This window comes from Pipistrellus kuhlii, unplaced genomic scaffold (genome assembly GCF_014108245.1).
Source record: "Pipistrellus kuhlii isolate mPipKuh1 unplaced genomic scaffold, mPipKuh1.p scaffold_m20_p_33, whole genome shotgun sequence".
Lineage (NCBI taxonomy): Eukaryota > Metazoa > Chordata > Mammalia > Chiroptera > Vespertilionidae > Pipistrellus > Pipistrellus kuhlii.
Window position 1 is genome coordinate 406,282 of NW_023425533.1, and position 27,817 is coordinate 434,098.

The 27,817-nt window shown below is 41.4% G+C and overlaps 1 pseudogene; it reads left to right on the top strand.

Moving 5' to 3' along the window:
• LOC118731843 overlaps positions 1-27,269 on the top strand; it is a 42,213-nt pseudogene extending 14,944 nt beyond the window's left edge.
• The last annotated feature ends 548 nt before the right edge of the window (positions 27,270-27,817 follow it).

The window sequence follows — 27,817 nt, forward strand, 5'->3', positions numbered from 1 at the left end:
CCTCCAGGGCAATCCCTCATCAGAGTCAACATTCCTTCCCTTGCAGGCAATGTGCTCGACTCCAGGGGCATGGTCTTTCGCCGCTCTCCCAGGACTCCACCTCACAGCCCCGTCTCCCTCTGCTTGAGCTTGGGTCCCCAGGGATTGGCCTAGAGCTGGGGTTCAGAGCAGTCTGGACTGAGGCTCAGCGCCGCCGGAGGCTTTGTTTCTTCCGGCTAGGGTAATCCAGCATCAGAGTCAACATTCAGTCCTCTGTGCGCAATGTGCGCGCGACTCCGGGGGCCCTGCTTTTCACTGCTCCCCTGGGATTCCGCCTCACAGCCCCGTCTCCCCCTGCTGGAGCCTGGGTCCCCAGGGTCTGGCCCATAACTGGGGCTCAACGCTGCCTTTTCGGGGGGTTCAGCCCAGGCTGGGGGTTTTATTTCCTTCCTGCTAGGGAACACCAGGCAGCACCCAGCCCTCTCCTCCTCTCCGGCTGCGACCTCTCCGTGCGCGCGTGTGTGCAGGCGCGCAGCATGTCTCCATACCTTAGGCTTTTTTTCAGCTCCTCTGATTTTCCTTCTGGTTTTCTCTTTCCTTCTTGTTGTAGAATTTTCAGTCCGTCGACTACCTGTAGCTCTGGGCGATGTCCACTCTAAATTTTAGTTGTATTCCATTGAAATTGTTGTGTGCTGCTGCGGTTAGATGTCTACCCCTAAAAATTTATTTAAAAAGGGGATTAATTAGACAAAATAATTTAATATTACTACTTGCCTTTTCTCTATAATAGAAGTGTCAGAGATGAAAGAAAATTAGTAAAATGTATATGAAAACCTTCCTCCTGTCAGAGTCTGGGGTGCATCACGGGACCCAGAGTTAAGTCCCCACCCACTCACACGTGCCTCAAAATCATGTAAGACCCAGACCTGGCAGCCCCCTCCCTTATTAGGCTAGATCCAGACCCAGCCAGTCCCACTCTTGTCAAGCTTTGCTGGGCAGGGGGCATAGCCTCAGGTCCCCTGGCCCAGTGCAGCACAGGGGGCATGGCCTGAGGTCCCTCAGCCCAGACCAGGGCAGGGGGCATGCCTTGAGGTCCCCCGTCAAGTCCTGCCAGGTCTGTGTGTGTGGGGGGTGCAGCCTCAGATCCCCCATCAAGCCCCACCAGCAGGGGGCACATCCTCAGGTTCCCTGTCAAGCTCCGCTGGGTGGGTTAGGGGGTGCAGCCTGAGTTCCCCTGACCCAGCAATGGGGGTGCAACTTGAGGTCCCCTGTCAAGTCCCTCTGGGTTGGGGGCACAGCCTGAGGTCCCCTGTCAAGCCCTGCTGGGTGTGGAGTGTGGTCTGAGGTCCCCCAGCCTGGTGTCGGTGCAAGGGGAGCAGTCTGAGGTCCCCTAGCCCAGCACCAGTATGGAAAGCATACTTTGAGGTCCCCTGTCAAGCCCCACTGGGTGGGGGGTGTGGCCTGAGGTCCCCTGTCAAGCCCCATGGAGGTGGAGGAGAGCAGAGCCTCAGGTCCCTGCTGATTGCTCGTTAAGGCTCCATATGGGAACTTGGCCTCAGCTGTGGATGCAGCCATCTTTTGTGATGGAGTGATGGTTAATTAGCATGTCTATCAATTGATGAATGGACAAATAAAATGTGGTATATCCGCCTGGACCGGTTTGGCTCAGTGGGTAGAGCATCGGCCTGCGGAATGAAAGGTCCCGAGTTCGATTCCAGGCAAGGGCATGTACCTTGGTTGTGGGCACATCCCCAGTGGGGTGTGTGCAAGAGGCAGCTGATCGATGATTCTCTCTCATCAATGTTTCTAACTCTCTATCCTTCTCTCTTCCTCTCTGTGAAAAAATCAATAAAAAAAATAAAAAAATAAAAAAATAAAATGTGGTATATCACATAATGGAATATTATTTAGTCATAAAAATAAATGAAGTATTAATTCAAATTACACTATGGGTGAACCTGTGCTAAGTGTAAGAAGCTTGTCACAAAGGACCACATATTGTATGATCCCATTTATGTGAAATGTCCAGAATAAGAAAATCCATATAGATAGAAAGCAGACTAATGGTGGTCAGGGTCTGGAGAAGGAGGATGGGGAGAATGAGAAATGACTGTTGATGGATATGGGACTTCTGTTTGGGATGTTGGAAATATTCTGAAATTGATTATGGTGATCAATGCACAAATGTGTTTTACTAAGCACCATAAAGTTAATTAAACTGTATACATTATATTAGTGAATTGTATATTATATGTATTATCCTATATAATAGAAGCATAATATGCAAATCAACCAAATGGTGGAATGACCAGTTGCTATGACACTCAATGCAGGATATGTCCTCTGATGGTCAGTTCTCTCCCATAGGGGGAGTGTCACTCAGCCAGAAGCTGGACTCACGGATGGTGAGCACAGTGGTGGTGGCGGGAGCCTCTGCCACTTCCACTGCAGGTGGGTGATAAAGAGAGAGGATTCCTGGACTGTGAGAAACCTAGACTGCAAGTCTGACTGCTGGCTTAGGCAGGATTCCAGCAGGTGGACATCCCCCGAGGAGTCCCAGAATGTGAGAGGGCACAGGCCGAGCTGAGGCTCACCCCCTCCTCCCCCAATGCATGAATCTCCTGCACTGAGCCTCTAATGTGTAAATAGAAAGGAACAGGTGGAGGGGAGGAGGAGGAGGAGGAGGAGGAGGAGAGAGAGAGATGCACTCTTTTAAAGTCTAGGCTCAGAACTGGCACACTGGCACTTTATAAAGCAAGTCACATGGCTAAGCCCAAAGTCAAGGAGTGGCGAAGGACACTTGGCTTTTACTAGGAGGAACTGCAAAATCACATTGCAAAGGATATGGATCCAAGGTGGAATAAAGAATCTATGTTAATAATTTAATCTACTGCCCCTCCCTAATTTTTATTCCTTCTTATTTATATTTATTCATATTCTAGGGCTAATTCAAACACTTTAGGACAACTGGCCATTACCGTTACTGTATTGTGATAACACAGATACCTAAAAACAGCACTTACATCTAACTTTACATCTTTAATCCCTTTTAAAGATTACATAAAGATCTATGCTCTTTAAATTTTTTTATTTGAATGGCATTTTCTTATACTTGGGTTTTCTCTGCAACATCTGGTAAAAATGGGTTAGAATTTTCATTTTTAAAAAGGATAATGTTCTCAAGACACATCCTGTAATACAATACCAGCTTTCAAGAAATGAAATCAGGTGGAAGTTACCTGCTATACAATATTTAAGACAACTTGGTTGGCCTTAGTATTTTTCACTATATGAGTTCCACTTGGAACTTTAATCGACAGGGCTCTAGCCTGCTACCTTAGCCATATCTTTACCCATTATTCTACTTTCTACAGTTAAACTGAATTTCTGTAAAATTTTCAAAAGTGGCAAGTGTTTTTCTATATTGGGAATTTTGCCCACACTGTCTTCTCTGCCCAAAATGCTTTTCTGTCTGTTCTCATAAGGTTAAACCCTGCTCAAACTTCTCATCTCAACTTAAAACATCACATCTATAGCAAGCCTCTCAGAGAAAAACATTATACTCCCACCAGACATCTCATAAGCTTGTAATCATGGAAGAAGGAATGAATGAGGGAGAGTGGAGGTCTCAAAACAGACCTATCAGCTCTCTCTACCATTATGATTAGGAAACACACACTAATTGTCTGCTCTGTGGACTGTCAGTGAGAAGTGACTACTATAGGTTTCAAGGATAACACAATACCTGTTCCTTCCTTCGGATGCCCTGCCCTTCTTAGTCTATTGCCCTTACTCCTTGAGGTGTAATGGTTTTTAAGACTTTCCCAAGATAGCTTCTTATCATTAAGAAGAGCAGCAAAATATGCCAGAAAGAAGGGTCAGGTCAGTTTGATTTGTTATTGTGAAACCTCTTGTCTTGGAATCTCTTGATGTCTTGGTCCTCAGTGGTCAGGGATTTGAGATAATAACTAAGTAAATAAGAGTAAAGAATAAAGGTAGAGAAATGCAAATAGGGATGGGGTGGACAACAAATCATATATGGGAGCAGAACTTACAATGAGGAAGATCATGGCATTCTAATTTTGTTGATTTTGGAAGGACTTTCCATTACTTTCTATTGCTTCCAAGTTGTGAACATTGCCTCAAATTAGCCTTTCAGGCAAAGATTACAAATTGGCAGCTGCAGGCTGAACCTGGTTCTCAGACTTGTTTTAGTATTTACAGTGTCAGTAAAACATATTTGAATTAATTGCCAACATTTAAGGATTGTATGATTTCATTTACAATTTTTTTAAATTTCTGGATTCTCTTGAAAAACTGGAAAATTTGGCAGCTCAGCCCCACATTCCCATCCAGCAAGTCAGGTGGAGCTGAGCATCCTTTGGATGAGACATATAGTAATCCTCTCTCCTTATCCTCAGGGGTTATGTTCCAAGAACACCTGGATGCCTGAAATTGTAGATAGTACTGAACCCTATATATACTGTGTTTTTTCCTGTACATATGTATCTTTTCACTGAAAGGAAGCACTTTATGACTTCTCTTTGGCATATCTGGATTGCCAGCATCATTACTCCTGCACTTTGGGCAATTATTAAGTAAAATAAAGGTTACCTGAACACAAGCACTGTGATACCACAACAATTGATCTGATAACAGGAAGGGCTACTAAATGAATAATGGGCAGGTAGTGTATACAACATGGACAAGTTGAACAAAGGAATGAATCACATCCTAGATGAAACAAAGAAAAAATAACTAGATTTCATCACACTACTCAGAATAGCACACAATTAAAAAATTATGCATTGCTTATTTCTGGAATTTTCCACTTAATATTTTCAGACTGCAGTTGACTGTGAGTAACTGAAATCATTGGGGGGGGGGGTGTGAAACAGAGGATAAAGGGAGACTACTGTATTCTTTCCAGGTACTTTCTAGTCCCCATTCAGTTTGTTTCCTTCATTTATGTTACCTGCTGGCTCTGTTGGCATTTGAGTTTGTAATCCTTGATTTTTTAAAAGTTTTATTATGGGAAATATCAAACATATACAAAAGTGGAGAGAATAAAAGATAAACTTCATGCATGCATCACTCAGTTTCAATAATTGTCATTCTTAGCCAATCTTGTTAAATCAATGCCCTCACACATTCTCCAACATGCCACTCTCCAACCCATGGATTATTTTAAAGAAAATCCAGACATCATGCCAGTGTATACATATTTCATTGTGTATCTATAAAAGATAGATCTTTTTTTTTTTAATAAACAGGACCACAGTATCATCTTACAACCAAAACATTACAACCAATTCTTTATTGTCATCAAATCTTCTCCATGTAATTCACCTTATCTAATTTCCTTTCTCTTTCACTTGGGAGAAATAAGAAATTAGAAGGGTTAGTCTTAGAAAGAGAAATTTGAGTAGAAATATAAACAAGATATTCTGATCTTTACCAAGTAACAGAAGAAACAATTCCTTATCCTATCTAACAAAAGAGTGATATGCAAATTAACCACCATTCCACTATACCCACAAGCCATGCCCAACAGCCAATCAGGAGTGAGTATGCAAATTAACCCAACAAGATGGCTGCAGCCACAGAGTGAGCAGGAGAGCAGGAGTCTTGGGTTTCCCTGGTAATGGAGGAAGTCAAGTTTGCTGCACACCCTGGCCGGCCAAGGCCTCCATTCAAGGCTACAAAGTTTCAATTGTAGAAGATAAATAAATCCCAGATACCAGGGCCTCTGCTTGGGTCACCAGGGGGTGTGGCTGGACTGCAAACCACCACAGGCCCCTCATCCAGGCTGTCCGATGCCCCAAAGGAACCCTCACCTTGATCCAGGACACCCTTTGGGGCAAACCAGCCAGCCCACCCTGTGCACTAGGCCTAGGCCTCTATCCTATTTAATCCTATCTAATAAAATAATAATATGCAAATTGACCATGCATGAATTTGGTGCACCACTCCTCTAGTATTTGTATAATACCTTTGCCCCTTTATACTATTCTGATTTTTTAAAAGTATTATTTGATTTGGTCCCCAGAAAAACTTTGTATACATGGGGCAGGAGTTTGCTCTTATGATTTTATATGAAACAACATAGATACAGCAGGTTAAGTGGCTTGTTCAAATTTCAGAGATAGTAAATAGAGCTTAAAACAAGAACCCAGAATGCCTGAGTCTTAATCAATCAGGTCTCTTTCCATTGTGCCACATGTGAAGGGTGGCATGACAAGTTATAATGTGACTAGAGGCCTGGCACACAAAATTCATGCATGGGTATGGTCCCTAGGCCTGGCCTGTGATCAGGGCCATCTTCCCAGGCTTCCAGCAGCTGGCCCTGCCCCCCACCCTGCTGCCACCCACCCTGGTTCCCTGTTTGCTATTGGGCTATTGGAGCCTGCAGTTCAGGAGAGAGGGACTGACTGGTTGGCTGTACCCACCAACTCACTGGCCCCACCTTTCCCCCTGCCACAGGTTGCTCTTTGTGTTGGGGACAACCAGTGGGGTGGGGGCCTGGGCCTGGAGCTGCCTGTGTCTGTCACCACCCACCCCTGCTTCCCTGTTCCTCATGGGTGATTGGAGCCTTCCCACCAGGGGACAGGACTGAGAGGTTGGTGGGCAGGCCCTGATCAGGTGATTGAGGCCTGGGGGCTGGGGGCAGCTCCTGCATTGAGCGTCTGCCCCCTGGTGGTCAGTGTGCATCATAGCCACTAGTCAATCCACCTTTCGGTTGATTTCCATATTACCCTTTTATTATATAGGATGATAGTAGGTAGTATGGAGTAATAGTGAGCATTTCCCGAGTGCTTACCCTGTGGCTAGAGGTTATGGTAGGTGCATAAATTGTTATACTATTTATTCTACTAGTCAGTTCTCTATTTCAGTCTTATAGAGAATGGTGCTAAAGACATAAAAGTCAAGTAACTTTTCCAGAACAAATAGCTGAGAGAGGGCAGAGCTAGGATTAAAAGCCAGATTACTCTAACACTGACATCTTGTTGCTTTAACACTGTACTAAACTTGACAGAACAAGGGCTTTGGAGTCAGACAGACTTGACTTTCAATCTTAGTTTTTATATACTTTGTGACAATGGGCAACAACTTCCACCTCTTTAAATGGGGATAACTGTACCCAACTCTTAGAGTTAATGTGAGAATTTAATAATGCCATCTCTTTAAATTGTTTAGAATATCACTTGGCACAGAATAAAGATTTAATAAATGTGTCCTAACCAGTTTGGCTCAGTGGTTAGAGCATCAGCCTGCAGATTGAAGTGTCCCAGGTTCGATTCTGGTCAAGGACATGTATCTTGGTTGTGGGCACATCCCCAGTAGGAGGTGTGCAGGAGATAGCTGATCAATGTTTCTCTCTCATCGATGTTTCTAACTCTCTATCCTTCCTCTCTGTAAAAAAAAAATAAAAAAAATAAAAAAATCAATAAAATATATTCTTAAAAATTATTTTAAAAAGACTCAATAAATAAGAGCTACCCAAATTGGGGCAGTTTATAGTAATACTATCTCCACCAATGTACCCTGACAAAAAAAAAATTTATTCCTTTTCTGACCAGCTCCTTAGATTAGTTCCATTTCATGTTATCCTAGCAATATGTGGTTCATGGTCAATATTTCTATATATTTTATGCATGAAATAAAATGAAAGTATCTTTTATAGTTTTAAATAAAAGAATAGTCTAATTCTCATTATAAATATTTTAAATGTCAAAGGCACAATAGGCTTGTTGTGGAATTTCAAAATCCAGCCAGCCACAAAAGCTGGATGGCCTCTTGATTTTTCATCCTATAAGGTAACTTATCAGACACTTAAAAACTAGTGCCTTGCCGAAACCAGTTTGGCTCAGAGGTAGAACGTCGGTCTGTGGACCCAGGTTCGATTCTGGTCAAGGGCATGTACATTGGTTGCGGGGACATCCCCGGTAGGGGGTGTGCAAGAGGCAGCTGGTCAATGTTTCTCTCTCATCAACGTTTCTAGCTCTCTATCTCTCTCCCTTCCTCTCTGTAAAAAAGCAATTAAAAAATATATATAAAAAGAATTCCTTCAAAAAAACCACAAAAAAACAAAAAATACTAGTGCCTCACATAAACAAATTGAGAAATAAAAATCATAGTCATATCAATTGATGCAGAAAAAGCATTTGACAAAATCCAACACCATTTCTTGATAATAAAAAAAAAATCCTTAGCAAAGTGGAAATAGAGGGATCATACTTCAACATAATAAAAGTTTATATGACAAATCTATAGCCAACATCATACTTTATGGGCAAAAACTAAAACCATTTCCCTTAAGAACAGGAACAAGACAGGGATGTCCACTCTTGCCAATCCTGTTCGACATAGTACTGGAAGTGCTAGCCATAGCAAATAGACAAGAAGAAGAAATAAAAGCCATCCAAATTGGAAAAGAAGAAGTAAAATTGTCATTATTCATAGATGAAATGATATTGTACATAGAAAACCCTAAAGACTCCATTAAACAAGCTATTAGACTTAATAAATGAATTCAGCAATGTAGTAGGATACAAAATTAACACCCAGAAATCTATGGCATTTTTATATGCCACCAGTGAACTTACAGAAAGAAAAATATTTTTTTAAAAATCCTATTTACCATTGCACCAAAAAAAAAAAAAAAATTAAGATACCTAGGAATAAACTTAACTAAGGATGTAAAAGACCAGTACTCAGAAAACTACAGGACATTGCAAAAAGAGATAGACGAAGACATAAACAAATGGAAGAATATATCATGTTCATGAATTGGTAAAATGAACACCAATAAAATGTCTACACTACTCAAAGCAATCTATAGATTCAATGCAATCCCCATTAAAATATCACTGGCATATTTCAAAGATCTAGAACAAACTTTCCAAAAATTCATCTGGAATAAAAAAAGACCCTGAATAACCACAGCAATCCTGAGAAAGAAAAACAAAGTAGGAGGGATCTCAATACCAAATATCAAACTATATTACATAGCCACTGTCCTCAAAGCTGCTTGGTTCTGGCACAAGAACAGACATATAGACCAATGTAACAGAACAGAAAACCCAGAAATAGACCCAAGCCATTATGCTCAATGAATGTTTGACAAAGGAGACAAGAGCATATAATGGAGTCAAGACAGTCTCTTAAATAAATGGTGTTGGGAAAATTGGACAGATACATTAAAAAAATGAAACTAGCCCACCAACTTACACCATATACAAAGATAAACTCAAAATGGATAAGGGATTTAAACATAAGAAGCAAAACCATAAACATCTTAGAGGAATCCACAGGCAGCAAAATCTCAGACATATGTTTCTAGTAGCAATATCTTTAGTGATACAACTCCTAGGGCAATAGAAACTAAGGAGAAAATAAACAAATGGGACTATGTAAAAATAAATGCTTCTGCACAGCAAAAGAAATCATCAACAAAACAACAAGAAAGCTCACTGCATGGGAGAACATATTTTCCAATGCTATCTCTGATAAGAGTTTAATCTCCAAAATTTGCAGGGAAGTCATACAACTTAACAAAAGGAAGATAAACAATACAATAAAAAAATAGACAAAGGACCTAAATAAACATTTTTTGAATGAGGACACACAGAAGGCCAAAAGACATATGAAAACATGCTCAAAGTCACTATCATCTGAGAGATGCCAAACAAAATGACAATGAGGTACCATCTTACACCTGTCAGAATAACTATCATCAACAGATCAACAAACGACAAGTGCTGGACATGTACTGCTGGAGGGAATGCAGACTGGTGCAGCCACTGTGGAAAACAGTATGGAGTTTCCTCAAAAAGTTAAAAATGGCACTCCCATTTGACCCAGTAATCCCACTTCTAGTAATATATCCCAAGAAATCAGAAACACCAATCAGAAAGGACATATGCACCCTACGTTCATAGCAGTACAATTTACAATAGCTAATATTTGGAAACAGCCTAAGTGCCCATCAGCAGATGAGTGGGTTAAAAAACTGTGGTACATCTACAACAATGAAATACTATGCTGCATAAAAAGAAGGAATTCTTGCCATTTGCAATAGCATGGATGGAACTGGTGAGCGTTATGTTAAGCAAAATATGCCAGTCAGAGAAAGATAAATATGGCATGATCTCACTTATTTGTGGAATATAATGAACAATATAAACTGATGAACAAAAATAGAACCAGAGACATAGAAGCATCAAACAGACTGTCCAACCTATGAGGGAAGATGGGGTGTGAGGGCATAGGAGATCAACCAAAGGATTTGTATGGATGCATATGAGCATAGTCAATGGACACAGACAGTAGGGGGTGAAGGCATGTGCTAGGTGGTGGGAGAAGCCAGGGAGAGGTCAATGGGGGAAAAAGGAGACTCATGTAATACTTCAAACAATAAAGAATTTAAATTTTAAAAAAGTCTATAATAAAAGACAAAGGGCATTACATAATAATAAATTGGTCAATCAAAAAAGAGAATATATCACTTGTAAAATATCATGCACCCAGTGTAAGACCACCTAAATATTCAAAGCAAATCTTTTTTCTTACATATATTTTATTGATTTTTTTTTTTTTTACAGAGAGGAAGGGAGAAGCATAGAGGGTTAGAAACATTGATGAGAGAGAAACATTGATCAGCTGCCTCCTGCACACCGCATACTAGATATGTGCTTGCAACTAAGGTACATGCTCTTGACCTGAATTGAACCTGGGACCCTTTAGTCTGCAGGCCGACACTCTAGCTACAAAGCAAAACTTAATGGGCATAAAGAGAGAAATAAACAGTAATACAGTCATAGTAGGGATTTTAACACTCGATTGACATCAATGGGTAGATCTTCCAGACAGAAAATCAGCAAAGATAAAGTGGCTTTATTAGTAAATGGCAGAGATAGATTTAATATACAAGATAGATTTAATACTATTTTCAGAGCATTTCACACAAAAGCAGAAGAATGTACATTTTTTTCAAGTGTACATGGAATATTTTCGAGGATAGACCATATGTTAGGCCACAAAACCAGTCTCAATAAATTTAAGAAGACTGAAATCATATTATGCATCTCCTCTGACCACGATGGTATAAAACTAGAAATCAATCACAAGAAAAAACTGAAAAGCACACAAAAATATGGAAGCTAAATAATATGTTACTAAACAACGAATGGGATAACAATAAGATCAAGGAAGAAATAAAAGTTACCTTGAAACAAATGAAAATAAGAACACAAAAACCCAAAATAGCATCAAACAGACTGTCCAACCTATGAGGGAAGATGGGGTGTGAGGGCATAGGAGATCAACCTATGATCTCCTATGGGGCACAGTGAAAGCAGTTCTAAAAGGGACATTCATAGCATTATAAGCCCACATCAAGAAAGAAGAAACATAACAAATAATCAATCTAACCTTATACATAAAGGAGCTATAAAAAAAACACCAAACAAAGCCCAAGTGAATAAAATAAAGGATATAATAATGATCAAAGTAGAAATAAATGAGAGTCTTAAAAATATAAAAGATCAATGAAACCAAGAGTTGGTTCTTTAAAAAGATAGACAGGATTGAAAAACCTTTAACCAGACTCATCAGGAAAAAGAGAGAGATCAAATAAATAAAATTAAAAAATGAAAGAGGAGAAATAACAACTGACACCACAGAAACACAAGTGATTTTAGGAAAATACATAAATTTTAAACAATTGTATTGAAAATACTTTTTAATTTAAAAAGAAATAGACATTAAAAAAATTCTATGTAAACGTGAATGTTTATACTAGAATTGTTCATAATAGTCAAAGCCTGGACAGGATCATGTTTATTGTTCATTAACTGGTGAATAGATCTTTTTAAAAAGTATACCTGTACAATAAAATAATCAGTAATAAAAAGAAACAAAATATTAATGCAATTTATAAAATGTATAGCACTCAAAGCATTATACTTAGTGAACAAAACCATACACAAAAGGTCACAAATGGTGTGCTTCTATTTTTATGAAATGTCCTATAAAAACAAATCGATAAAGGGGTTTAATGGATGCTTGGGATTGGGGTGAGAACAGGAAATAACTACATATGGTCATGAGGGATTTTTCTGTGATGACAGCGTTCTAAAATTGGGTTGTGGTAATTGTTGCATAATTTTGTCAACTTACTAAAACTCATTGAATTGTATATGTAAACAGGTGAATTTTATGTTATGCCAAAAATACATCAGTAAGCTGTTAAAAAGAAAAGAAGGAAATCAAAAGAAGGAAAGTCTGCTGAGTGACATAAAACATAATTTAAGTAAATGGAAAGATATTGCTTGCTGAAGGATGAATATAATGAAATATTTAAATTTTTATTTTTTAAGCCATTGCATTTTTAAAAATATATTTTATTGATTTTTTTACAGAGAGGAAGGGAGAGAGATAGAGAGCCAGAAACATCGATGAGAGAGAAACATCGACCAGCCGCCTCTTGCACACCCCCCACCAGGGATGTGCCCGCAACCAACGTACATGCCCTTGACCAGAATCAAACCCGGGACCTTTCAGTCCGCAGACCGATGCTCTACCACTGAGCCAAACCGGTTTCGGCAAGCCATTGCATTCTTAAATGTTAAATTTATAGAAAATTAAAAATACAATAGATTTAACAAATACTTTGTGCCAAATCCACTTAATGTTTACAATTGATAAGCCATAGCAAAATTATTAAAAAATTAGAAAATTAACATTAGTACCTTACTCAACTATGGCCCATATTGAAATTTTACCAATATCTTTTTTCTTTCCAGGATCCAACATAAGATCTTTGTTTTCTCCAATTTGTGACAGTTCCTTATTCTTTCTTGTAATTAATGTCCTTTATTCTTTTGATGAATATTGTTTTATAGGATGTCTCTCAATTTGGGAATGTATGATGCTTTCTCCTAAATAGTTTGAGATTATACATTTTTTTGTTTGTGGGTTTTGAGTTTTCAACACCTCTTCATTAATGTAAATCTCTAAATTTGTAGTAAAATAAATTCTGTATATGATGAAATGAGAATCTTTTTCCTATATATCAAGAAAGCCTTAAACAATACTCATTCCAGTGTTCACTAACTCAGTTGGTGTTGGACAATTTGCCATATCGCTGAAATCACTAGTCTAATTGGATTTCTTTGCCTTGAGTTTTCCTGCTTTTATAATTTTGGGGGAATTGAGCTCTGTTTCCAGGGATTCCACAGTGGGCAGCAGCGGCTCCGACCTGGCAGGGGACAGGTGCTGAGGTGGCTTTTTGGTCCAATGGTTCTCCTTAGGCAGCAGTGGGGCTGTGGTAGCGGGTCAGCAGCTTTTCTTCCTCTTGGCAGTAGCTTCCTCCTCCCTGGTGGGTCTCCTGGCAACAGTGGCATTGGCAGCAGTTCGTCACCAAAGGTCCCCCCTTTCTCACCCTCACCCCTCAGCCTGCTCACCCTGTGCACCAGCATTTTTTGGCAAGAATACCACATAAGTGATGTTTTGTCATTTTCAGGGTCTACATGATGTCACTATGTCTTTTAAAATGATATCTATATCTATATCTATATCTATATCTATATCTATCTATCTATATCATTTCTATTTTTATTTAACACTAGAGGCCTGATGCACAAAATTTGTGCATGGGGAGTTTCCCTCAGCCTAGCCTGCACCATTTCCAATCAGGGACCCCTTGGGGGAGGTCAAACATCTCTCTTGCAATCTGGGACTGCTGGCTCCTAATCGCTCATCTGCCTGCCTGCCTGATCACCTCTAACTGCCTCTGCCTGCCTGATTGCCCCTTACTGCGCCCCCTCCCCTTCGGTCTGATCTTGCCCCTAACTACCCTCCCTTGTCGGTCTGGTTGCCCTGAACTGCCCTCCCCTGCCAACTTGATCTTGCCCCCAACTGCCCTCCCCTGACAGCAAGATCACTTCTAATGGCCTTTGCCTTGGTCCCCACCACCATGGCTTTGTCTAGAAGGAAGTCAGATATCTGAAAGATGGCCGGTCGACCCAGTCTAATTAGCATGTTACCCTTTCATTAGTATAGATAGATTATATAGGATAGGGTTGCTTAAATGGGGTGTGGGGCCTTTTTCAGCAGGAGGAGATGCTCTTGGAAGACAAAAATACATAATTCCTATATCTGGACTGATAGCCAGTCATATGCACTATACTGCCAAACTGGTCATTAAAAAATTGAACTGCTTTCTTACACCTTACAGTACACCAAACAGCTATTGCCCTTAAAACCCCTCTTCAGCCACCACCTTAGGTTCTGCCTTCACAGTTCACTAGATTACTTCCTGATTGGTCATTTTCTATGCCAGTCAGTGTCAAAAGCTCCACCTCCTAGGCGGCCATTGGCTCCTCATACTTCACCCAGATTTGGTTCTGATTAATCAGTTTCTATGTCAGTCTTATCAATGGGCCTGATCAGAGAGGTGATCAGCCCCAGTGGAGGCCCAGAGAAAGAGAGGTGCAGCTTCTGACCAGGCCCTTAGAGAAAGAGAGAGGCAAGGGCTGATCAACAGCTGCCCTGGAGACTACAGATCAGACCCTGCTTCACTCTCCCCAGACCTCTCTTTAGGCCTGATCCACAGACCTTTGGCAGTTAATGATGGGTCTCGGCACCTGCAGTGGTGGACAGTCAGTGCTGGGTTGCCACAGCAACCCAGCATTGTCTTCTGGTGGGTTGAGTCTTCAGTTGTTTTGGATGTTATCACCCTGGGTTTTTATATATTAGGATATAAAACAAAAATCTTTTTAATCATGAGATGTTCTCTAACTGAAATAAATACTAACAATGTTTAATTAAAATATGTCATCTAATCACATATAAAATTTTTACATATATTATTTCTTTCAAAAGTTTGTTTTTCAATTACAGTTTATATTTAATATTATTTTGTACTAAATCTCATTGGTTATGTTAAATGTCATGGGAGGAGATATTTTGAGACTATGCTTATATTCTCATATCTCTTCAACTTCCACTCATTGATTTTAGAATACAATAGTGTGTATTTTGCCTGAAAACATTGCTCGTCTAATGGTGATTTTCAAAAATTTTCCTAAGTCTACATTACTAATTGGAATTCTTCTGTAAGGAAGAACTATTTCTTCTCCATCACTTAAAAATAGGCATTTAAACTGAAAAAGAGGACATACAGATATCCAACAGACATATGAGAAGATGCTCAGCCTCACTAACCATTAGAGATATGCAAATCAAAATCACAATAAGATACCACCTCACACCTATCAGAATAGCTATCCTATCTAATAAAAGAGTAATGTGCAAATTAACCATCACTCTGCTACACCAAAAGCCATGCCCACTAGCCACATCCACCAGCCAATCAGAGCGAGTATGTAAATAAACCCAACCAAGATGGCTACCAGAAGGGATGCTTGGGTTTCCCCGGCAACAAAGGAAGCCAAGCTTTCCACATACTCTGGCGGGCTCAGGCCTCCAATTAAGGATACAAAGTTTCAATTATAGAAATGGCGGCAGCTGTGGATGGAGCAGAATGCTTGGCTCCGCTCCAGGCTACAAAGTTTCAATTGTAGAAGGTAAATAAATTCCAGATACCAGGGCCAACGCTTGGGTCACCAGGGGGCGTGGCCAGTCTGAAAACCACCACAGGCCCCTTGCCTAGGCTGCCCCATGCCCCAAGGGAACACCCAACCTGATCTGGGACACACTTCAGGGTAAACCAGCTGCCCCCCACCCATGCACCAGGCCTCTATCCTATCTAATAAAAGAGTAATATGCAGATTGATCATCACTCCGACACACAAGATCAAGATAGCTGCCCCCATGTGGTCAAACATCCTGCCCCCATGTGGACACAAGATGGCCACCACAAGATGGCCAGCAGGGGAGGGCAGCTGGTAGTCACCAGGCCTGCAAGGGAGGGCTGTTGAGAGGAACCAGGTCTGCAAGGGAGGGCAGTTGGAGGTGATCCACCCTGCAGGGGAGGGCAGTTAGGGGTGGCCAGGCTGGCAAAGGAGGAAAGTTGGGGGCAAACAGGCTGGCAGGGGAGCAGTTAGACATCAATCAGGCTGGCATGGGAGTTGTTAGGGTGATCCGGCTGGCAGGCAGAAGTGGTTAGGGGAAATCAGGAAGGCAGGCAGGCAAGCATTTGGGAGCCAGCAGTCCTGGATTGTGAGAGGGATGTCTGACTGCCTGGTGGGATCAGCCTAAACAAGCAGTTGGACATCCCTCGAGGAGTCCCAGATTGGAGAGGGTGCAAGTTGGGCTGAGAGACACCTCCCCATCCCTGTGCACGAATTTCGTGCACCAGACCTCTAGTCTATACTAATAAAGGATAATATGCTAATTAGACTGGATAGACCGGACATCCTTCCTGACAAAGTCAGGGGCATGGTCAGCCTGCAAACCCCCAGTGGCGCCTCACCCAGCTGGTCCCACCCCCCCAGCGGGGACCCCCACCCTGATCAGGGGCATTGCTGGCCTGAAAACTGCCCATGGCCCCTTGCCCAGGCTGTCCCCACTCCCCAGTGGAGACCCTTACCCTGATGGGGGCTTGGCCAGCCTGCAAACCCTGGCAGCCCTAAGCCCAGGCCAGCCCCACCTCCAGCAGAGACCCCTACCCTGATCAGGGGTTTGGCTAGCCTGCAAACCCCCTGCAGCCCCTCGCTCCTGCTGGTACCACTCACAGGGACCCCTATCCTGATTCGGGGCTTCTTTCAAAGCAGGTCAGCTGGTCCCAACCCATGCATGAGGCCTCTATCCTATATAATAAAAGGGTAATATGAAAATTGACCCTAACAGCAGAAAGACCAGAATGACCCCTGGATCAGTCACTATGAGGTACACTGACCACCTCTAGGTTCCTTTCCCCGGCCTTCAGGCACTGATCACCTTATAGCAAAAGGGGACTGGGTTTGGGTGGCAGCGGGGGTGTAGAGCTGCCTGTGGGAAGCTGGGGAAGATAGCCCTGATCACAAGCCAGGCCTAGGGACCGTATCCATATGAATTTCTTAAGTCAGGCCTCTAGTTATCAATAAATCTACAAGTAAGTGCTGGTGAGGATGTGGATAAAGGGGAATCTTGGTGCACTGTTGGTGGAAATGAAGATTGGTGAAGTCACTATGCAAAACAATATGAAGGGTCCTCAAAAAATTAAAAATGAAACTGCCTTATGACCCAGTGATCCACCTCTGGGAATATATCCGACACACTAATTTGAAAGAATATATACACCCCTATGTTCATTGCAGCATTATTTACAGTGGCCAAGATTTGAAAGCAACCCAAGTTTCCCATGAGTACATGAGTGAATAAACAAGATGTGGTATATCTATATCTATATCTATATCTATATCTATATCTATATCTATCTATCTATATCTAATGAAATATTGTTTGGCCATAAAAAATAGTAAAACCTTATCCTTTGTGACAGCATGGATGGACCTGGAGAGGATTATGCTCAGTGAAATAAGTCAGTCAGAGAAAGACAAATACCATACAGTTTTACTTATATGTGGAATCTAAAGAACATTATAAATGAACAAACAAAATAAATGAACACACAAAACAGAAATTGACTCACATATACAGAGAACAAACTGAGGATTTCCAGATTGGAGGGGGTTAAGGGACTGGGTTAAAAAGGTGAAGAGGTTAGCAAACAGATTGATAGTCACAGAACAGTTATAGGGTGTAAAGTACACCATGTGAAATGTAGTTGATAATATCGTGATAATTATGTAAGGTGCCAAATGGGTGCTAGTTTTATCAGGCCATCACTTTGTAAATTACAGAAGCACTATGCTGTACAACTGAAACTAGTATAAAATAATATTGAGTATCAAGTGCAATTGAAAATTTAAAAATCAAAAAAGATTAAAAAAAATAAAAGCAATGATAACAAAAATCAATAAAATAAAATAATCCCACCTCAGTAATCCAAAGTAAAAAGATATGCAGAAACATTTTTAAAGGTGATTCCATTTGAAACCAATTTAAAGGAAAACATTTAGTAAGTGATGGTATTGATGTTATTTAAAATGGCAAAAAAACTGTTCCTCATGTGACCAATATTTGAGGACCCACACTTTCAGAGGAGTACCACAACAGTGGAAATCCCAGTCACCATGGCAGGCCTACTGGGAAGGGGGGGGAGTCGCTGGGGAAGACCATTTGTTCCCTCACCCTGACTTCCTAGGAGTTGGTCTAGTCTGCCTATAATGAACAAAGATGCACACACGTTCTGAAGCCAGGAAGAGGGAAAAGTGGCTCATGCTTATTTGGGGACTAGGTCCACATTCTCCCCGCTCTGTAGAAACCTGAGCAGGGCTTTGGGGCTGAGTCTCCCATCAGTCCAGAGATAGAGTGATGGGTTTCAATAAAGCATTAAAGCAAGTCTTTAATTTTTTCTTTTCCATTTTCTCCCTTTTTACCCATCATATAAAAATAAATAAATATTACCATTTGCAGCAGCATGGATATACCTAGAGACTATTATGCTAAGTGAAATAAGTCAGTCAGGGAAAGACAAATACCATTCGATTTTACTTATATGTGGAATCTAAAGAACATTATAAATGAACAAACAAAACAAATAAAACTAGAGACATAGAAGCATGAAACAGACTGTAGAATCTCAGAGGGAAGGCAGGGTTGGGTGGGTGGGACAAGATTAACCAAAGAACTTTTATGCATATATGCATAACTCATGGACACAGAGAATAATATGGCAAAGGCCTGTGTCAGGGAGAGGGGCAAGGATGGGTGGGTGGTGGTGTGGGCTAAAAGGGGTTAATGGGGAAAAAAGGGAACATATGTAATACTTTCAAAAATAAACATTAAAAACACACACAAAAACAATAGAAATGGACTCATAGATTTATATAACAGACTCATGATTGCCAGAGGTGAGGAGGCTTGGAGGACTGGGTGAAAAAGATGAAGGGGTTGAAAAATACAGATTGGTAGTTACAGAATAGTGAGGGCCTGGCCAAAGTGGCTCAGTGGTTGCACCTTAACCTATGAACCAGGAAGTCACAGCTTGATTCCAGGTCAGGTCACATGCCCCGGTTGTAGGGGCATGCAGAAGGCATGATCCTCTCTCATCATTGATGTTTCTATCTCTCTTCCCACCCTCTTACTCTCTGAAACTATTTTTTTAAAATAATAGTCACAGGATGTAAAATATAGCATATGAAATACAGTTCATAATCCTATATACTGTGTTTCCCCGAAAATAAAACATCCTCCAAAAATAAGACCTACTTACAGGTTTCCTTCTAAGTGAAATATAAAGCATCCCCCCCAAAATAAGGCCCCCCCAGGCTCTGTCTCAGAATGAAAATTAATTTACTGTAAACTGGTCACTAGGGCCGCCCCAACTGGCGTCTAGCAACCAGTGACATTACACGGAGTCCTGACGTCACTGCTGTGTGGAGGAGGAGCAGAGGTCGGACTGAGTGGTGAGCAAGGGGCGGAAGAGAGGAGGAGACTTTCGCAGATGCATGTAGAAGAACAGGAGGATTAGAGCAGATGGGACGAGGCGAAGGTGGTGAGTGCTGGTCTGTCTCTGATGACACTACCTGATGCTCAAGGCCGCCCTCATGATGACTGAAGGTTCTCAGTCAGTGGCAGACCCTGCTCCAGCCCAGATCTAGGCCCCAGCAAGCCCAGTGACAGTCCCCAGGCAGGCCCCAGGGGGTAAATGTCTGATAAAGGGGTAGGGGGGATGTCTGGTGAAGGTGTTCAGTGGCACAGGGGTGGGGGGAAGGGGATCACTTAAAATGGCACAAGAGGATCAGAAGGGGCAATCAAAATGACACAGGAGGATCAAAAGGGGTTACTAAAATGGTAATCCCCCTCTGACTCTCCTGTGCCATTTTGATTCCCCCCTCTGATCCCCACTGTGTCATTTTAAGTGATCTCCCTCCCCCCACCTTGATACCCCAATTCCTTTTTTTTTTTTTTTTTTTTTTTTTTTTTTACCCTAGAAATGAGCGCAAAAAGAAAAAGCTACTCCGTGGAGTACAAGAAAGGAATCGTGGAAGACTCTTGGGGCCAAAATCTTACTGCTTTCTGCAAAGAGAAGATGTTGAGTATCTGATTGGTCCAAAAATGGCGAGCAGAGTATAGTAACCTCATTGAACAAGTGGAGAAGGGGAATGCTAAAAAGCACAAGTGTGGATCAGTTCGGCAACCATTATTTTCCGAGCTGGAAGACCTGATCTGTGAATGGGTGGTTGAAAGGAGAGCACAGGCTTTGGTTGTGAATAGGGCTCAGATTCAAGTATTTGCCCTTGCAATGGCATCACAGTTTGACATAGCCCACAAAGACTTCAAAGCATCACAACACTGGCTGGATAATTTCCTTCAGCGAAGAGAACTGTCTGTAAGAAGATCTACAACATTGTTTAGGCTGGATGATACTCAAGTTATTAAGCGAGCACTTGCATTCAAGTCCTTTATTGATGATGCTGACTTCTCTAAATACAATCTTTCCAACATGATTGCTATGGATGAAACTGCAGTGTTTATGGGCCAATCATCTCAAACAACAATTGAACAGCGGAGTGCCTCCTTAGTGTACATTCCCTCCACTGCTTATAAAAGTGCACGTGTTTCCTGTATTTTGGCAATTCGTCTGAATGGCACTAAAATCCCACCTTTAATCATTTCTAAGGGCAAGAAGGAAAAGATTGAACATGTTTTGGACATTTTTATTCTTGAAACTGAAAAAGCCTGAGCCACACAAGCAGTTATAAGGAAGTGGGTTGATTTAATGCTGCTGCCTGTTATGCGAGGGAGCCAAAGAGGTTGGCTAGTCTGGGATGCAGCCAACACTCACCATGCTAAAGACATGAAGACATTTCTTCAGGAAAGAAAAATAGATCAGATAATGATTCCCACAGGAATGACGGCCTATCTCCAGACTCTTGATATTGCCATAAACAAGCCATTCAAAGACAATTTGCGCATGGAAATTAATGACTACATTGAAAATAGAATGGAGAGAAATCAGTGTGGAAACTTTGTGAAACCTAAACTGCAAGAAGTTGTGACTTGGGTGAAGAATTCATGAGAGAAAATCACTGACAGTTGCATTGCAAATGCACTGCGAGCAGGCAACCTTGACAAGAAGTACTCATTTAAAGACAGTGCTATTGCTAAACATGAGAGATTTGGTCCACTGATTCTGAAAGAAATGGAGTCACAAGAAATTCACCAGGAAATTCAGGAATTGGATTGTTATGATGATGTTCCAGAAGATGATGACATGATTGTCATTGAATAAATGAGTAAATTCTTGGTACTGTAGGATTCACAGTTTGTCTGGTTTGTGTTGACAACTACTGTACTACCGTACCGTATACAGGTAATAAATTTCCTTTATTTTCATTTAACAATAAATGTGTACCGTATTCTTCTTCATGGAAAAATAAGACATCCCCTGAATGTAAGACTTAGCACATCTTTGGGAGCAAAAATTAATATAAGATACTGTCTTATACATAGAATAAACAAATAATTGAAAAATATATAAATCTCATTATGATACAAGGAAGTACAAATACTAAAAAGTATCATTTTATACCTAGTCAACCAAAAACGTTTTAAAATATAACACCCAATATTCATGAGGCTGTGGGGAATTATATATGTTGAAAGTGGTGATCATACTAAGAACACTAGCCAACAGTTACTATGCAGGAGGACTATTTCCCCTATTTCATAACTGAGGCAACCTTATAACATTTCTGTGCAGGAGGTATATTCCCCCCCCCCCCATTTAATAACTGAGGAAAAGTGACTCAGATTCGGCTTAACTAGTCCACCCTTGTAAGACCAGCCTATTATAACTTGTTGAAGTTTAATCCCTGTGTTCTTTACCAAAATTCTACACTGCCTTCCTCAGTAATATGTAATTTAGAGCAATGAAACACTTCTTACCCTGTGAGTAATATATTCCAGGCCCAGAAATGTAGTCTGCGAAAATAATTTCAAAGAAGAAAATGTTATCTATACCTATATCTATACTTATATCTATACCTATACCTATACCTATATCTATATCTATATCTATATCTATATCTATATCTATATCTATATCTATATCTATATCTATATCTATATCCATATCTATATCTACATCATCTATATCTATATCTATATCCGTATCCATATCCATATCCATATCTATATCTATATCTATATCTATATCTATATCTATATCTATATCTATATCTATATCATCATCTACTAGTATATCTATCTATACCTCTCTCTCTCTCTCTCTCTCTCTCTCTCTATCTCTATCTCTCTCATCTATCTAGTTCCATCAATGCACACAAAGGTGTTTAACAAATAGCTGTTGATTGCTCATCATCTACCAGGAAAAAACTAAGCAAATTACAGTCTGTGAACACAAACATTAAAATAATCAATATGAAGAATATGAGCAAATGTGAAAAAATATTGATGAAATAATGTTAAATGAAATAAATTGGCCACACTACTGGATATTATCTGTGCAAAGACAATTGGTAATAGGGTGAAATTTAAGACCTAAATATAGTCAGAGAGGTTTTGTGACTTGGGGTAGTAGTTGGGGGAAATTTCCAATTAGAATGTAAGAATGTTTTCAGTAGGGAAGCCTACTGCTTACTTTTGTGAAACCAGGGTGTTCATTTTTATATTGATTAACTATAAAAGCCACCTTTGCAAAAGTGTTTCATGTATGCACCCCAAGGTTGGTGGGTGAGCGCTTTAGTCCCAGAGAGAGCAACCCCAACCCATCATAGCCTCCTTTCCCCCAACTTCTTGTGGTCTGGTACTCCTCTTAATATGGTTTCTTGGGAGTGATGGCACTTCTTAAAAGAAAAGTGGGCGAAGGACAGTGCACAGAAGGTAGGCTGGCTCGGGCAATCCCAGAGGGATGGCTGTTTTGCATACTCAGCTCAGTCCAGAGGAAGAAATAATTTTCACTTGCTCAGTGGTACACTGATCCCTTTTCACTGGAATTAAATCACTGTGGGTCTGGTGATACAGGGCCACTGGTTTCCATTCACCACCCCTCCTTAAAAGCTGAGACTTTCTATGGGAGGATTTGACTGGCACTGAGCACAGGGAGGCAGGGTTTTGGGAGTGGGTCAGGGGGAGGTACGGACTTCATATAGTCCATGTAGATTTCAATTTGTAGGCCCTTTTCCAATTATGCCACTAAAGTTTTTAGCCTGTTTTTGAAAGGGTTTTTCTTTTAAAAAGTTTTATTGAATTTATTGGGCATGACATCCTATCTAATAAAACATCAATATGTAAATTAACTATCACTCCACTACACCCACAAGCCAATCAGGAGCAAGTATGCAAATTAACCCAATCAAGATGGCTGTGGCCATGGAGCAAGCAGGAGGCTTGGGTTTCCCTGGCAATGGAGGAAGCCAAGCTTTCTGCATATCCTGGCAGGCCCAGGCTTCCACTCAAAGGTTACAAAGTTTCAATTACAGAAGATAAATAAACCCCAACAAAAATGGTGGCAGCCATGGAGCTGGAGAGAGCAGGAGGCTTGGGTTGCTCACAGGAATGGAGGAAGCCAAGCTCCTGCAGCCCTGGCCTTCCTTGGCCTCTGCTACAAAGTTTCAATTAGAGAAGATAAATAAATCCCAGATACCAGGGCCTCCATTTGATTCATGGAGGGGGGGGGGCATAGCCAGCCTGCAGACCACCACAGGCCCCTCACCCAGCCTCCCCACACCCCAAAGGATCCCCAACCCTGATCTGGGACACCCTTCAGGGCAAACCAGCTGGCCCCCACCTTCACCTGTGCACCAGGCCTCTATCCTATCTAATAAAAGAGTAATATGCAAATTGACCATCATTCCAACACACAAGATGGCTGCCCCCATGTGGACACAAGATGGCCACCACTAGATGGCCAGCAGGGGAGGACAGTTGGGAGGGGCCAGGCCTGCAAGGGAGGGCAGTTGTGGGTGATCAGGTCAGCAGGGGAGGGCAGTTGGGGTACCAGGCCAGTAGAGGAGGGAAGTTGGGGGCAACCAGGCCTGCAGTGAAGGGCAGTTGTGGGGGGGGGGTCAGGCCTGCAAGGGAGAGCAGTTGAGGGGGAAACACACCTGCATGGGAGGACAGTTAGGGGCAAACAAGCTGGTGGGGAGCAGTTAGATATCAATCAGGCTGGCTGGGGAGTGGTCAGGAGGTGATCAAGCTGGCAGGCAGAAGCGGTTAGGGGCAATCAGGAAGGCTAGGAGGTGAGCAGTTGGGAGCCAGCAGTCCTGGATTGTGAGAGGGATGTCAGACTTCCCATTTAAACAGGCAATCAGACATCCCTTGAGGGGTCCCAAATTAGAGAGGGTGAAAGTGGACTGAGGGACCCCCCCCCCCCGCATGAATTTTGTGCACTGGGCCTTTAGTTGGTTAATTAAATTATGTAGGTTTCTGCTGTACAATTCTGTGTATTATATTGTGTGCTTTTAAAATTTAAAATCTTCTTGAATATTTCTAATTTAATACAAACTTGTGAGCCCTGACACCCTACTTGGGTGCTGGCTTTGTTGGTCTCTCTAACACCTGGCTCACCAGGCTTTCTTCTCTGAAGATGAATTGGTCTTGCTTTTTATAGGAAGGAGTTTGATAATATTAGACCACTAGATTTACAAAATATTTCCCAAATATATGGGTTTGTCAACTGAAATTTTTCACTGTAAAACCTTTGCTGTAAATGGACAATTTTTTCTCATTTGACCTCACTGGGAGCAAATTCACAACTGGCAGGAACCTTTTAATGTGCAAAAGAAGCACAGAATGATATGGGTTGATATGAGCATTCCAGGATAATATTTTCAAGCTAAAGATCTTGTGTGTGTTCAAAAATCTATCATCTATCTCTCTATCATCTTTATCTCTCTATCTATCTATTATCTATCTATCTATCTATCTATCTATCTATCTATCTATCTATCTATTATCATCTGTCTATCTATCTGCTTAAAGAGAGTGCCAATACTGCAGAGCACAGTGAATGAGTTGGAGAGAGCATTTGAGTCCTCTGCTCCATACCAGGATCCTAGGGGGAGAGGCTATTTAGGTTTTGAACCACTTAAGGTAATTTAAACATTATTTTGATTTGTAAAATTATTTTTCAATTACAGTTTACATTCAACACCATTCTATATCAGTCTCAGATGCACAGCATAGTGGCCAATCAGGCACCTCACAGAGCGTTTACTGATACCTCAAGCACCCACCTGGCTCCACATACAGCCATTATGACATTTATTGACTAGATTCTCCATGCTATATTTTATATTCCTAACAAATATGGCTATTCTTTGTAATGGAATTTTTTGATAAATTTAAATTTAACAAGAAACTCATGTTTTGTACATTTCCATCTTTTCTGTTGAAAACATTGTGAAAACATTCATCATTCCATTTTGCTCTCCAATTTAGAGTCCCACAAACTGAATTCAATGTTTGATGCAATGATTATATATATACCAAAGTGACAAAGACTTTTGTTTGAATTTTATTATAGTTTCCTCATCTGAAAAATAATGATAATTGTAGTTCATGCATATTGCTCAGCACAGTATTTGGTACATTGTAAGCCCTCAAAAAATCTTAGCTGTTTTCATTATCACTGTTTATTTACTAGGGGCCCAGTGCATAAAATTTGTGCACAGAGGGCTATCCCTCAGCCCAGCCTGCACCCTCTCCAACATGGGACTCCTCGGGGGATGTCCAACTGCTGGTTTAGGCCTGATCCCATTGGGCCTAAATCGGCAGTTGGACATCCCTCTAGCAATCCAGTACCTCTGACTCCTAACCACTCACCTGCCTGCCTTCCTGACCCCCCTTAACCACTCTGCATGCTGGCCTGATCATCCTCAACTGCCCCCCCTCTGCCAGCCTGCATGCCCCCAACTGCCCTCCCCTTCTGGCCTGATCACCCCTAACTGCCTCTGCCTTGGCCCTGCCACCATGGCTTTGTCCAGAAGGATGCCTGGAAGGTCTCCCGGAAGGTATCCTGGTCTAATTAGCATATTATCCTTTTATTAATATAGATTATTCAATGTAAAACATCATTTTTGGTGGAACGAGGGAACAAGGAAATAGGAGACAATTGGGAATTTCATGTGCTTTCTGTGCAGTTAAGAAATACAAAAATTGCATCTATGAAAGAGTTAAGTTTCCATGGGATGCCATAAGTTATGAAGGTTTTTGTCAAATGAGTGGTCCATGCCTCAGACCTATAGGGATTTAAGGAGGGGATGCAACAACTGTGTAGGCAGGATTGAGAAAGGGACAAGTGGTGGAAGTAAGAAGAAGGGGCAAAATAGAAACAGACAAGCCCTGAATGATTCAGCTAAATGAAAAAGGGGCATAGGAACAGCATATACCAAAGTTGTAGGGTCAGGAATGAGCATTAACATGTTCTGGGAACCCACTGTGAGGGTGTAGTGTCTCAGAGTCATCATTCTAGAAATCAAATTATTGTTAGGACAGTAGCTGAAAAATATGTAGGCAATTAAACTGAATTTGTGCTGACCCAAAGGACTTTCTCTAAATGATTATACAAAGCCCCCAAAACAATGAAAACATCAGAAACAAATTAAAATTAAAAAGACTTTAAAAAAGGAGAGGGGAATAAAAGGTTTTCTGGGCAATTTGCTTTTTTCCTGCAAATGTCTGTGTATAATATTATTAGGCTTATCAGTTATATGAGAGAACAAGTTAACTTGTGCAGAGACCCCTGAAATATTGTCAGGGACTATTAATAGAGTTATTAAAAATACCATTTGACTCCTACCTACCCCTCTACTAAGGCATCCACTGGAGGGCACTCTCTTCACTAGCCACGTATCCCAGCCAGGCCAGTGATCCTGTCATACCTCTAAGATCTCACCACAATGCCTGTCATCTCAAATGGAACACACCATGGAAACCTCAATGTTCATGTTTCACAAGTTTGCTGGGGCTAACGGCTACTTAACAAAGGAGAACCTGAAAGATCTCATGGAAAAGGAGATTCCTGGATTTTCAGAAAGTCAAAAGACTCTCTGGCTGTAAACAAAACAATGAAGAACCTGGGCCATTGACTAGAGGGCAGAATGGGCTTCCAGAGCTTCTTTTTGCTAATTGCTGTTCTCACCATCACATGCAATATCTATTTTGTAGTACATATAGAGCAGAAGGGAAAGAAGTGGGCAACACTAAGCAGTTACTCCTGCCCTGATAAGAGTTCTCCAATGGGTGATTAAGAAATATTTGCCCAAAGCTTTTTATCCATATAAAAATTTCATAAGCAGATTGGGACCCTTAGAAAATCCTATACAATAAACGCCTAATATGCAAATGGACTGACCAGCAGAACAACCAGTCACTATGATGTGCACTGACCACCAGGGGGCAGACGCTCAATGCAGGAGCTGCCCCCTGGTGGTCAGTGTGCTCCCACAGGGGGAGTGCTGCTCAGCCAGAAGCTGGTCTCATGGCTGGCGAGTGCAGAGGTGGTGGTGGGAGCCTCTCTAGCCTCCACAGCAGCAGCAGCGCTAAGGAGTAGCAAGATGAGTGGTAAGGAGCAGCGAGCAGGTGAACAGTAAGGAGCTAGGGATCTAGACTGGGAGAGAGTGCAGGCTGGGCTGAGGGACCTCCTTCCTGCACTGCACACTTTTTGTGCACTGGGACTCTAGTGTATAAATAAAATCCCATCCCAAGTAAAAAGCCAATTAAAGCTAGATAAGCTTTTGCTTTTGATATTGTTTGCATCCTCTTGCCCTCCATAAACAAATTCCATTAAAAATATTCC